The following is a 14,232-nucleotide window of genomic DNA, read 5'->3' on the forward strand; positions in this document are numbered from 1 at the left end:
AAAACCCTAAATATCTGAGATAACCCACAGGATCCTCTTCCTCCAGCTGGAGGAGGCTGGTGGGGAAGACAGGCAGGAGGGGATCAAATGAACCCACTGGATGTCTGACCTGATTAGGCCAAGAGTATCCATTGTGGGCAGTTAGATGGGTCATCTGAAGGTTTATGACAACAAGCAATAGGATCTGCCTTTCAAAGATCCCTGTTGGAGGATCATCTCAGCACCAGGAGCAGAAAGCTCTGAGTAAAAGATTCAAGGCATTAATTATTTAGTGTGCATGACCCAGTTCTGGGAGGTGAGGCTGGGTGAGAAGAGAACTCACCAGTTCCTTATCGTGGCAAGAAATTCAAATACTTCACAGAGTAGTGTTCCTTTGCTGCCAAAGAGGATCCATTTATGGTTAAGTGTGGCAAAAAAAAAAAAAGGAAAGAAAAGAAAAGCCAAAGTTCACTCATTCAACAAATATTTACTGAGCTCCTCTATGTACGTAGCTATGGTTGGAGCATACTAGAGTAGAAAGAGCACCAAGTTCATAAACAGGAGGCCTGGACGGTGTCCCATCTCAGCCCTTTTTCTGGGCAGGTTACAGCCTAAGTCAAATTTCTCATCTGTGAAATGGGAGTAAATCTACTTATTATGAGATGAAATAATTTTTACAAATGTAAACTGTAATTTAAACCTAAGGTATAAACAATGATGATATAACACCACACACTCTCCCTGCCCTAGAAGTTTAGATGTTTACAACCTGATCATGTTTAGGAAAATAATCCAAGGTACCTATTAGGGAAACATCACATTCTCTGTAATTTGGGCAAATTGTATGTTTCAACCTGCCTGTGGGGATAGAACCTGCAGTCAGTCCCGGACCCACGGTCTGTATGCCCAAGAAGGGGCAGAATAAAAATGGAAAGGGTAGCCAGCACCTACGTGGTCCAGTAGCATACCTGGACTGAGCAAATGACCAGGAGAGCCCCAAGATTCAAGGGGTTGGAGGGGGAGGGGGATGGAAGACCAACTGGAAGTGCGTTCAATCAGAAACAACAAAACGAAAATTCACTTAGGCACAACAGGGATAAGCCAGCCAGAAACTTATGCACTTCCCTCCCCATCCACATTTCAGACCATGACAGGATTCACTGTCTGTTGCTCCACCCTTCTCTGTGGACATACTCAACATTCTGTGTTTCTCCAGGAGACAGGAGGGATGCTCAGGTCCCTGAACAGGACCTCTTTGCTCAGATACTAAGAATCAGAATTACTAGAGCAGCTTTCCCGTTGGTCCAGTCAACCCCTCTCATTCTGCTGATCAGGATTCTCACCATGGACTCCTCACCCCCATGGATCCGCAGCGCCCACCGGGCTAGCCTCTTGAGTGGGGCCCTGAGGATTTCCCCTCGGCCCCTTCTCTCCTTCCTCTACATCCCCTCTAACTCAGGGCACTCATTAAGTTCTTCACCCTCCTGTCGATGCAGAATGATAGTCCCCAGATGGTCTCTGGTGTCTGTATACAGAGGGAGGTAGAGGCAGTGTAGGGAGAAGTGGAGAGAAGGCTGGACTAGAAGTCCAGAGCCTGCCTTCCAAGTCACCATGTGGCCCTGGCTGGTTATGTAATCTTGAGAAAGTATTTTCAGGCCAGGCCTCAGTTTCCCTATCCAGTAATGAGGGGTTTGCTCTAAATTATCTCTTGGGTGCTCTCTAATTATAAAATTTGGTATTACAGAAACTGCCCTAGCCTGGACCACAGGAGACTGGGTCCTGGTCCATATTAGGCTTCCGCCTGGGGCAAGTTAGCTGACTGAGCACACCTCAGTCTCCATGTCTATAAAATAAATAAGAATGGTGTGACTACCCTTCCCAGGGGGCAAGGCTCTCATGAGACACTGAGGTAGAACTTTGTTAGCCATAAGCCCTGAAGAAATCTCAGGTTTTGAACTCCTTGAGCCAACTAACAGCTGGCCCGTACTGTACCACTGGGATGGGGCTGCCCAGCTCAGACAGGCAGGCTGCAGGACAGGTGTTTGCCCTCAAGGCTCTCACAGCTGGTGGGTGAGACGGACAAGTGAACAAACCTTACCTCAGCCAGTGATGTGCCTGAGGTCTGAACAAAGCACTATGGGAGTGTAGAGGAGGAAGAGACGCCGATTTTGCCCTGGGGAGTGAGGGAAGCTTCTCAGAGGGAACAGTGAGTCCCAGAAGTGGGGATCTATTCCAGGAGCAGGTGGACTGGAGCCAAGGCAAAGAGGGGAGGCAGAAAACAAGGCTGGACTATGAGGCTGAGGTCTGACTGGATGAGGCCTTGAAGGCCAACAGCAGAATGTTGGTCAGGCAAGTCTTCAAGGAAGGAGCCCGCGAGAACAGTGGGAAGGCTCTTACAATAACAGGGCATGAGGGTGACTGTGAAAAACATGCCATTATTGATTTCTGCCTATACCTTAGCCTCCTAGACCAGTGATGGTGAACCTTTTGAGCTCGGCGTGTCAGCATTTTGAAAAACCCTAACTTAAGTCTGGTGCTGTGTCACATATAGAAATTTTTTGATATTTGCAACCATAGTAAAACAAAGATTTATATTTTTGATATTTATTTTATATATTTAAATGCCATTTAACAAAGAAAAATCAACCAAAAAAATGAGTTCACGTGTCACCTCTGACACGCGTGTCATAGGTTCGCCATCACTGTCCTAGACCCTAAGCCTCCATGGACCTGCAGAAAACACATAGAGATGTAAACAGGTTGGTTCTCCTCAGAATGAGACCCAAGCAGAGGAAGATGCTGCAATCACATTTTCAAATCTTGGACAAATGGTCTCCGGTGCCCTGAAGGCACTCCCGCAGAAGCTGCCCAGCCAGATTCTTGCCTTGGCACCGATCGGAGCCAGAAAGAGACGGAAGCATCGACAGAGCTGGGGCTGGAGTTGGGACAGCTGGGCTGCTGGTCTTCCTCCGGGAAAGAGGGGGCAGAGACCCCACCCACCCAAAGACCACTGAGTTAGACAGGTCCGTCAGGTCCTCACACACATCTCAGTCTCTATCCTGCCTCCCTCCCTCCTCTGACCAAGTGGGAGGTTGCACTTGTACACTGTGTACCGAGTACACAGGTTGTAGGCAAAGACAGAGAGCTTTCACTAGCCATTGTTTCTTCAAATGGGCTCACATTCACTTGGGCCTGTAGAAAGAGTGTAAGCACCCCGACACATTCCAAAGCCTGAAGCCAGCCCTGCAAGAGCTACTCAGTGGTGCAGTGAAGGAGACCCACCACTGTGGCTTACTCACCTGATTTTTAGACATCGCAGTGACTCAAGTGGCTCCCTCCCAGGACGAGTCCCGCACAGATTGCCATGTCCCTTTAAAAACAAGAGCCCAACAGTGAACGTTACTTTATCATACGTTACAGCCTCCTATCTTCTCCCTGCCAAGAGGGCTCCGCATGCTTGTGCACTTTGCCCCTTAGTAACACATTACCCAACAGGAGGAAATGGACAGAGAGCTCCTCTCTGTGCTCCCAATCTTGCATGTGAAGAAAGGAATTGTGAGATGCTCACACAAATGCTATTGTCTGCCACTGTCTGGGCACCCCATGGGCTTATCACATCTCCACACAAAGGCTTGCAGAGAAAGGGAGGTGTGTCTGGGGAAAAACGCTTTATTAGGCACTTCCGTAAAAACAAAAAATGCCAGGATTCCTAAGCTTAGGACATGACAAAAGTAAATCAAGCTGATATAAACACCTCGTCACAAGTCACCAAAGTGAAATGTGTTACATTTCCTAAGATGGAAAGGACCAAAATGCTAAATACACTAGGGAGTTATAAAAGTAGGCCACCTGACCGTGGCTGGGCTTCCTAACCAAATTATTACTTTGGCTTCCGATGGCCACCCAAATGATTTGATTACATCTACTGCTTCTGCAGAACATGCCTCTGCACCTGTCTGGAAAACGGAGCCCAGTGTCGCAGGCATTTCTGAAGATGTACTTTCACCATTCTAAATTGTGCACAAGAGGCAGCCTCTCGAAGACAGAAGTGAATGCCGGTGTGCATGTTGAGATCTCCAAAAGCCAATCCCCATCCTCCCTGGACGCACACACGTGTTCAGCAGGGCAGTAGGCCTACGTGTGCACATAAACACACAGGTGTTCTCTTTAATACACACGGGTCTGCACTGAGAGCCGGGGGTTGGGACTCACTGTTCAGAATTCTCAGACTATTCATGGGAGAGAAGCTACTACTGACTGAGCACCGGCCAAGCATGGGATGGGCACTGTTAGGGACTAGACCTACTTTGTCTCGGTGGCTCCTCACAGACAGGGACAGGGGCTAACAGAGCAGAAGGCCCTGGCATGGCCGCACTGGGACCGCGTGCTCGTGGTCGATCCCGCCACCAGGTAAGAGGTGTGCTAGTACAGCTGCGTGCTGGTAGGCTTCGAGAGCAGCCACCTGGGCATCATCTCTGTCATCATCATCATCATTATTAAGCCACACCTCCCCTGCCTGTGGCAGCTGACAAACAGGCTCGCCCGCCTTGGCCACATTCTATCAGCATGAGCTGTGGGCCCTGTAGAGTCATCTGGAGCCAGAAGTCAGAAAGGCTGGAGTCTCCATTTATCTGCTTCTCAAGGGAAGCTTCTGGGTACAGTGGGTGGGGAAGCGGGACATCCTGGCAGAGATTTCTACCATTGGTCTTCCCAGGTTTGAAACTTCCCATGCTCCCCAGATCTCAGGAACAGAAGGCCCTGCCCACCCAGGAACGCTGCTGAGACCAGAAGCAGGGAAGCGGGGTTCTCCGAGGTTCTGCTTGTGTTGTCTGCATGGCGGGTGTAGGTGGGCACTTCTGGACCAGCCTACAAAGACTGACCACCAGTCAGATTCCCACACAGGCCTGGGCACACTGTGATCTAGCCACTCCGAGTACCAACTCATACCCTCTCTCTGACCAATAGCCAAACATGCTTTGAGCTGCCTTTATTTCCACTAAGTCAGAAGGCCTGGAGCCCAGCATCATTCCTCCCTTACATGAGCCTCAGCTCCCTTGTCTGTAAAATGAGAAGCTTGACCTAATGGGTGATTTCCTCACCGAGGATGCCTTCTAGCTGACTCCTCCATGGGCCCTGACTTTTAGAGACATCTGTAAAAATTAGTTAGTCCTTTAAAGGAAGGAGAGAGATTCATCCATGGGTAGTTATCATTTGCTATCTCAGACAATTGTCCCAGCAACCCAATGAGTCAGGTAGTAAAGTCATGTCATAGAGGGGGAAACGGAAGCAAGGTACAGCCAAGTGTCGCCTTACCTGGAGACTCACTCAGCACTGCCCACAGCAGTCTGGGACTCACAGGTGAGCTGGCCTGGCTCCATGCCTACGCTCACTCCCTGACACAAAGTCTTTAATCAGAATGAAGAAACAAGTCTCCTCTTGGACCTGCCATCACGCAAGTCCCAAGCAAAGGAGCATGAGGTCTCCAGGCCCCTGTGGGCCTGACTTGGGTGGTGCAGGAAAGGTCTCCTGTGAGCTTGAGTGGCCTCATGGATCTCGAGGAGCCTAAGAACAATTCGGGAACTTTCCCCTCTGCTGTTTTCCAAGCCTACCTCCATAGAGGCCAGGTCTTCACTGAGGGACCCCAAGCACTTGGAACAGGGCCTCCACACTGGGCACTCCGTCAATATGTGATGAATGGAGGAATGAAGAAATCCAGAGCTTAGATGCACTGAAGACTTACTTAGGACCCTCTGGTGTGAGTTAGTGTGAAACACACCCAGCTTAGAGCCACAAAGCCTCAGTAACGTGCACCGAGCAGAGGTCTCCACACTCCAAGCTCCCAGACAGAGAATGGAGGTGCAGATGCTGAGCCAGGTCTGCCCTTCGTCCCAGTCACCAGGGGAGCTTCTGACAGAGCAAGGTAAGTGTCTGACATAAAGGCTACCCACTGAAGTGGTCCTGAGCTCAGGCCCTGGATTCAGGAAAACCAGGCTTCCTATCCCAGCTCTGTCACATTGCATGAGTCAGGTGACCCCTGGGCAAGCCACATAATCTACGTGAGCCTCAAGCCCTTATCTGAAAGCAGGGATAATGTTAGTGCCTACTTCATGGGGCTGTTCTGAAGACAGAATGAGAGAATGCTGTAAAGCAGTGGTTCTCAACCTTCTGGCCCTTTAAATACAGTTCCTCATGTTGTGACCCAACCATAAAATTATTTTCGTTGCTACTTCATAACTGTAATGTTGCTACTGTTATGAATCGTAATGTAAATATCTGATATGCAGGATGGTCTTAGGCGACCCCTGTGAAAGGGTCGTTCGACCGCCAAAGGGGCCGCGACCCACAGGTTGAGAACCTCTGCTGTAAAGGACATAGCCCAGTGTGTCGCTCAGAGTAAGTGCCTGCAGCTGACAGCTGTTGTTATTGTCTGCATCAGAGTGGGTGGTTACAAGCACATCTGGAGTCCTTTGCATGGGTTCAATTCCAGCTCTCCTATGAGCTATGTGGCCCTGGGAAAATTGCTTAACCTCTCTGTGCCTCATCTTCCTGGTATGTAAAATGGTGTTGATTTGAAGATTAATGAGTTATATAGGTAAAGAGAAAGAGCTTAGAATGTCTGGCACAAAATAAGCACTCAATAAAAGTTAGTATTATTCTAGCCCTAACCAGTTTGGCTCAGTGGATAGAGCGTCGGCCTGCGGACCCAAGGGTCCCAGGTTTGATTCCGGTCAAGGGCATGTACCTTGGCTGCGGGCACATCCCCAGTACGGGGTGTGCAGGAGGCAGCTGATTGATGTTTTTCGCTCATCGATGTTTCTAACTCTGTATCCCTCTCCCTCTCTGTAAAAAATCAATAAAATATATATTTTTAATAAAGTTAGTATTATTCTTATTTATTAGTAGTACTAGTATCTTTCTCCCTTTGTTCTGACAACAGATTTCACCCCATCTTCTACTCCCCAGACAAAAAGGTGGTCATGGGACTCAAGATAGGTTCATCAGAGTTTCTTTCCTCCTCGGGCATATTCATGGGTACAAAGGGTGAGCCTGTGCTCCAAGCTGGGAAAATATCCAATCTGAAAAATCATAGTGGAGGCCTAGTCCTCTTGGGGAGGGTGGAGGGATATGTGGGGTCAGCTGGGAGCTGTCTGCAGCCACAGGCCACTAAGCAGGGAGGGTACTGTTTTGGGGATGTTGAGGTCACCTGTTCTCTGCCCCCTCATCTACAATGGGCCCTCCACCCCACCTAGAGACAGCCTTCAGGAAAGGGACTGCCTTAAGGCCCTGACGGGACAGGCAGCCGGTGGATACCCACAGTGCATCTGTGGGCATGTTTCCTTCTCTGGACATTGGCTATTTTAAGCTCCAAGAGCATCAGTGCAATGCTAATGAGATGGCATTTACCCATGCGTTTTAACTGGATATGCCTGTCGGAATCCCATGAAGAGATTTTTTTTTTGGGGGGGGGGGGGGCTTTTGTTTGTTTTTATTTCTACACAGCTTTACTAAAAGATTCTGACTTAACAAGTACAACTACAATGGCTGACACATAGCTAAACTGTTATCTTTGCTTTGTCTCATTTTCTCCCCACCTCTGGGCCACCACCCAAAGGTGGTCTATTCCCATACCTCCAGGTCTTCTAACAGCCCCTTGCCATTCCCTTTAGGAAAAGGAGCTCTACCTTCAGATGTGTTTTAAAGGGTTTTAGAGAAACAGAAACAAAAACAAACACCTGGCTGGCAACAAAAACAAAGAACCAAACCTCCCCATCTCCTGCAGCATTAGCCATGGGTGAAGGGGAGAAGGAGCCCACGCATTATTCCACTCATCCCCAGGGGGACTGGGGGGGAGGGGGGCTGCACCCAGGTCAGCACAGGCCTAAACTCAACAACCCATGCGGCGAGGACCCTGCAGACGCAAACCTCAGCTCGTACAAAGAGACTCAGCCGGAGAAGAAAGTGGCAGCTTCCAACATTTGCTGGAGAAAAATTGGAAACAGTGACCTGAAACGCTGTGAAAACCATCCTGACCACAGTAATGTCAAGAGCAGCCACCCTTGGCAGGGTGCGGGCTGTACCTGTGGGGGCGGGGGTGCGCAGGAAGCCATTCCAAAGAGGCCTCACCCACCAACCCCGCAGGACACACGCAGAGCCACACACTGTCCAGAGCCCACGGGCCAGCTAGTGGCTTTTCTCTTTGTCTCCCAGCAACGGGGTTCAGGCCAAGGCCGCCCGGTCGTGGGGGATTATCCAGACAGGTATTTCCCTTGCTTCTCTTTGTCTTTGTATAACTGTATGCTCTGCTACTTAACAATACATAAAGACATGAAAAGGAACTGGCTGGCTTCCCCTGGGGAAAGGATTTGGGACCACACTCCCTGGCTGGGGTGCAGCTGGTGCCACGCTGCCCAGCACTCCTGGTGTGGCAGTGGTGTGCACCGCACTGGCAGGGATCCGTGGGCAAGCTGATCGGTCTGAAATCTGAAAGGGATGGAATGCTCAGGGGTCCCATATCCTGCCCCAACATAGTTCTCCGTAAACCAGCCAGGAAAGACCATTCACTAAGCATTTGCCATGTGTCCTGACCGGGACTGGGAAGAATTCCTGGGGAGCAGGAGCCTGGACTTGGGGCGCAGAGGTGGTGGAGAGAAGAGTGCTGAGACCTTGGACAGGTCAAGGCTCCGAGGCGCCCCTGCTCCCCTTTGGGGGATGCTGTCTCACTTATAAAACCAGGGTGTGGATTCGACAGAGAGTACATGTCCAAGGACAGTCATGGCTGGCGTGTTAGTGTTGCTATGAGCTAGGAACTGCGTGCTAAGTGCACTGCGTGGAGTATTTCACCAGGTCCTCACAACCTCCCTGTGAGGGAGGGAAGGGCAGGGGTCCTCCAGTTCAAATGAGGGCGCTGAGAGTCAGAGAAATCAAAGCACCTCCCCAAAGTCACACAGCTCGTGCGAATCAGAGCTAGAAAGTACCCCCAGGCCCGTCGACTCCACACTTCTGGTCTCTGCTCGACTGCCTGCTGTCTGGTAGGTGCTCAAAACACGCTACATGACACGTAAATGCGGAGCTGGGGGCTGCTGGCTCTCCACCCAGGAGGCATATGGAGAAGAGGGGACATTTGGCTGAGAGAGTTTAGGAAGCCTTTCTGAAGCAGGAAGGGCTGGTTCTCGGTCTTGCGGGGTAAGGATGGATAAAGGCAAAAGAGAAGGAAAGCACTGCATGCTGGGAAAGACAAAGAAAGAACTGGAGGCAGGGGTGGCCCCGGCAGGTGGGCAGAGAACAGCAGTGGAGACTGGCCAGGCTGGTGGGAGGAAGAAGGGAGACTGGCTTGAGTGAGGAATGGGCCCCCTGAGCCATTACCGTGGGGGCCATTCCACCTGGGATCTTTCTCACCTACACCCTGGAGACCCTACTGTGTCTGCTCCTCTGGTCACAGAATAGCCACGGAGGGAATTGAGACCCATGACTGGAAAGGCCCAATCCCCCCTCTCTCCCCACAGTAGGCTTAGAACCCAACTCAATGAGCAGAGTGGTCAGCTCCCCGTCCGCAGATTCTAGCCCAAGCTCCAGGATGCCAGGAAGCTGCGTGCTGCCCTAGGCACACAGTATCGCCACCATTACCCTGGCATGCAAGGTTTCCAGGAGAGGGGAAAATAAAAGTAAAAATGAGGCCTTAGGACATGAGCTTTCATAGCCAGGTCCCTATCTCACCTGAGGTCTCATTCCTCACACCTGCCGGGACACATTTTCTAAATGACCTCTTGTTGAGCTGAACTACACAGAAGAGTCTTATGCTTAAGGAACTAGTTTGATAAGCCCTGGAGCCTGTGGTTTAGTCCTTAGCTGGAAGGATCATTTGCCTGCTTGCCTCCTGGAGAGAAAGTGCTCCACCATCCCACCCCACCTCTCCACACCCCACAGTCTCTGCTACGCCCCTCACCCCCACCCCCAGCAACTCCTTGCACCTTGGACATGGTTCTGGGCTCCTCCTGGGTGAAGGCATGGATGCCAGCCTCCTCCACCTCCGACTGCAGGTTCCCCAGGGCACCGCTGGGGTCAGGCACTGCTCCAAATGCTAGAGCTCCCCTGCCTCAGCTCCCCACCAAGCCCAGAGTGCAGTCCCAGGCTAGGCCTCAGACCCGCAGAGAAGGGAAAACTGAGTGGCGATGGTTTAGGCAACCAGGATCATTGGCTCAGTTCAAGCCCACCGTTGTTTGCTAACTTGGAAGTAACAGGACCTGGAGGAGGGAGGAGGATAGAAGCAGAACTGGTGGTGACATGGGCTCCTCCCAAGCCTCGGCAGGAGAGGGACAAGGGGAAATCATGAAAAGGCTTTGGCAGATGGCCAATCTGAGCCTCCAGACCACTGCTTCCTGGGATGGACGACGGGGGGTACCTGTTTCCTTACCTTCCACCTGTGAGTCTGTGGGCAAATTACTTAATTCTACAGAGCCTCAGCCTCCTTAGCTACTAAATGGGGATAATAACCAATGCCCACACCAACGATTGTGAGGACAGAGCGAAATGTGGATGAGGACATGTTTTGCAAGCTGTCAAGCACCCTTAGAAACAGCAGGCATTTTCCACAATCCTAGCAGGTGGGGAACACAGGTCAGAAAATGTGGCTTGAAGGGACAAGGAGAACTAGGAATCCATTCCATGCCTCCAAGGTCTTTCTACACCTTCTAGGACAAGGCACAAGTCTCCAGGGACTTAAAAAGCGCCTGATGGAGACCTATTTATTCCCTGGTCTCAAACACTTGGTCTGGTAAGGGGAAAAGAGCTCCACCCACATTTCCATAATAAGGCAAAACCACATGTGTTACGGGAGGAATTATGCAGAGGATGAGACATTTTATTCTGGTCTCCGAGGTCAGGGCAGGCTTTTATAATAATATTATGCGTAATGACTGTTAGCATAATAATAACTCTGAGTGCTTGCTATGGGCTAGGCAGTTCTAAGTATTTACATGGCGCATCTCATTTAATTCTCATGAAGCCCTATGAATGGGTTCACAGATGACAAAACTGAGGCACAAAGAAATTCACTCCTGTGTTGGCCTTACACACCTGGGAAGTGGTAGAGCTGGGATTTGAACCCATCAGGCTCTGCTCCTCCAGCACTTCAGGGGCTGGGTCAACCAAGATAGGTCTCTGACCGACTCTGTCTGGCTGAAAGGCTCTGATAAGGCCTGCGGGATGAGTCACTGAGGGAAGGCACTGACTCACCCGGGCCTCTTCCTCCCATGGGCTGCTGACTCTGGGCCCTGCCACTCCCTGACACTGCCCCTTGTCCATCCTGAAGGTTGGCCATGCCTCTAACTCTCAAGGCTCCGTGTGGGCACCAATACCCAGGGAGACTGACGTAAGAACCTAAACGTGGATGTACATTTACATAACAGAACATCCATGGAATAATTGTTCTTATTATAAAAGGTAGTTAGTGTTAAAGGGAAAAAAACCCCTCAAATCCCTGCTCTGCTACTTATGGGCTCTGTGACCTCGGACAAATCTTAGCCTCTCTGAGCCTCAGCTTCCTCATTGTGAGATGTGGTTAACGGCTTATCTCGGGCAATTGTTGCAAAGATGAAAGGAAATAACATGTCTAGTGCAGCACCTGGCACACCATCGGCTCGATAAATAATGAATGAATCCGATGACCTTACAGAGCATTTCCACTCTTCAATCATTTTCTTCATGAGAATATCTGGTGGTAATAGTAGTACTTTTAACTAGTATTCATCTGCCACTAAGCCAAATCCATTACCTCATTTCATCCTTAAAAGCATCATTCTCTTCCTTTGACTTAGCTTCGGGACAACAGAAAGGATATGTCCAACACATTAATTTTATTCGCATACACACACACATATATGTGGAGAGAGAGCAGACGGTCGAACAAGCTAATACTCAACAGGCACTTACTACATTCAGTATTCTACATTCAGCAACCTATCTCACCCTCTCAAATACATGCCTGTAAGGTAATTATTATTCTACCACCCATTTTACAGATGCAGAGCTTGAGGCACAGAGGTTCAGTAACTTGCCCAAGGTCACTTAGGCAGGATTCAAACCCAGAGCCCACATTCTTAAGCACTACACTACACTAAACCAATGAGAGAAAACTCACGGCAACTATGTGTAAACCACCCCCAAGCGCCAAATTCTAAGAACTCCAGTGTGCTGTCACCCGTCCAGCCTAAGCCCTGCTTCCATTCCCTTTCTGCCCCTACCTGCTCTCACCCTCACCATGCCCCACTACTTTTGCTTCCTCGCCCTGCCCCACCATGCCCAGGCAGGAAGTGCCAAATCAGTGGACTTTTCAAAGCCCTGGTCATCTCCTCCTGGGACCTTAGCCTCATCCCCTATGGTCTATCCTCCACAGAGTTACTAGGGACATCTTCCCAGACATGGTGCTCCTCTGCTCAAGAACACTCAAAGGCTCCCTGCTGCCTCGAGCTGAGACCCAGTGGGTCGAAGAGGATCCCCTGGGGACTCGAGGTCCCTGCCCTGCCTGGCCTGGCCCCCTTTCTTATGGCCCCAGACTTGCTGGCTTACCAGTCCCAGCAACAGGGTGAGTCAGGGAGGCTGTTCCTGACCAGCCTATTGAAAATTACAGCCCTCCCCCCAACTGCCACCCTCCGCCCCACCCAGCACAGCCTGTCTTCCCCGCAGCAGTGTTCTTCACCCACCCCTTATCGCCTGGCCTCATACGCTTCACTTACCCGTTTACTGTCTCCCCTCCATGTGGCAAGGGATTTCACCCTGGGGTTTTTTTCCCCTGCTGTAACCACAGCTACGCAGAACAGGTTCTGACACCCAGTAAGAATCATAAACATCTGCAGAATGAATGAATGAATGAATGAATAGGCATTTAAAATGCCCAAGAAGAAAATGTCCAAACAGTACAACGATGGGGGAAGGGCTAGCATGCCTCCGGCCTCCCTCTTTGCTCCTGAGGACATCTCGGGAGGACAAGCTGAGATGCCCAGATTAAAATGTCTGGAGGCCAAACCTCTTCTTGTCCACCCTCCCTAGGATTTACAAGAGTTCCCTATGAGACCCTGGGCCCTTATCCTCCCACCTCTGTTCTGAACTTACACATACACATACACATACACATACACACATACACACACACACACACACACACACACACACACACACACACAATCTCCGGCTCTCTGTCATATTGAAAGCTATCTGCATCAGTCCTAAATTCATCTGCCCAACCTCAGCTCCCTCCACCCACCTTCAAACCAGGCCATTTCCCATTCCTCCTGACCTTGACGCCCACTAGAATGCTCTCTTCTTCCTCCTACTTATCCATCGGCCCTTCATCTTTCCTTCGAGATCCAGATCAAATGTGCCTCCTTCCCCTCCTTTTCCTTCCCCTCTTCTTCCTCCTCCTCCTCCTCCTCCACTAGGCAGCTTTCCAGGTCCTCTTCAGCCCCTAGAAAACACCCCCCACACCCGAAGGTGTCTCCACCAGTCATATGGAAATTAGTCATGAACTACCATGTGACTTGCCTTCTATGAACTGAACTATTACCAAAATCTCCTGTTATTTTTTTAAAACACGTGTGTCTTGTTTTCCCAAGTATACTGTGAACACTTAGGGAGGAAAGGCTGAGCCTTAGCCACATTGTCCTTCCCACAGCACAGGGCCTAGGACACACAGTAGGTGCTCAATATACCTGTGCTTCTCAATGAACTGCCCAAGGTAAACAAGTCACCTTCCTAAGCAGGTCACTTCCTCAATTATGGGTACCTGAACTGGCTCTCCCAATTCCCTGAATTTTTCCTTCAGGGCCTGCTCTGACCTCGGGTATCTGCAAACCCAGTCATGGGCTTGTGTTTTCAAAGGGTGTTAGGCCCATTCTAAGGGCACTCCCTGTGCTGAGCAGGTGAGTATGACTGGGAGAGAAATGACCTGTCAAGTCCTACAGGTCTGGAAAAGAAAAGTACACAGTTCCAGGCAAACCCAGACGTTCAGAGTGCTTCAATTTCCTTAAATACTGGAGTTCAACAGAGGGGGAAAAAACCATGGTGTAAGTTTTAGGTGCACCAGCTCTCAGTAAATTGAGATTACCACCAAAGGTAGCAAAACCTCAAGTTACTGCTGAGCTTCAGAGAGGTGAACCAGGGAGGAGGGAGGAGGCCTGTTCACTGCAGACCCTCCCTGTGTGCGGCCATGCAGCCACCAGAGGAGGGTCTCCTGTGTCCGCACTGCACGGTAAGTAGGCT

The 14,232-nt window shown here is 50.3% G+C and overlaps 1 protein-coding gene across 9 annotated transcripts in view; it reads right to left on the reverse strand.

Annotated features, from left to right (window-relative positions):
- Window positions 1–14,232, reverse strand: part of MICAL2 (microtubule associated monooxygenase, calponin and LIM domain containing 2) — a 207,781-nt gene that overhangs the window by 176,082 nt on the left and 17,467 nt on the right. For 3 of the 9 annotated variants that reach the window (XM_070425269.1, XM_070425268.1, XM_070425260.1), the window contains exons 1-2: window positions 12,711–13,725; window positions 3,279–3,349 (exon numbers count right to left, since the gene is read on the reverse strand). The exons of 1 other annotated variant lie outside the window; for it this stretch is intronic. The gene's annotated coding sequence lies outside the window, so the exon portion shown is untranslated. Of the gene's footprint in view, window positions 1–322; window positions 359–3,278; window positions 3,350–12,710; window positions 13,726–14,232 lie in introns of those variants that run through there. 5 more of the 9 variants (XM_070425262.1, XM_070425264.1, XM_070425270.1 and 2 more) reach the window with 5 other exon arrangements.

This window comes from Myotis yumanensis, unplaced genomic scaffold (assembly GCF_028538775.1).
Source record: "Myotis yumanensis isolate MYYU_CA2020_CCGP unplaced genomic scaffold, mMyoYum1.0.hap1 SCAF_10, whole genome shotgun sequence".
NCBI lineage: Eukaryota > Metazoa > Chordata > Mammalia > Chiroptera > Vespertilionidae > Myotis > Myotis yumanensis.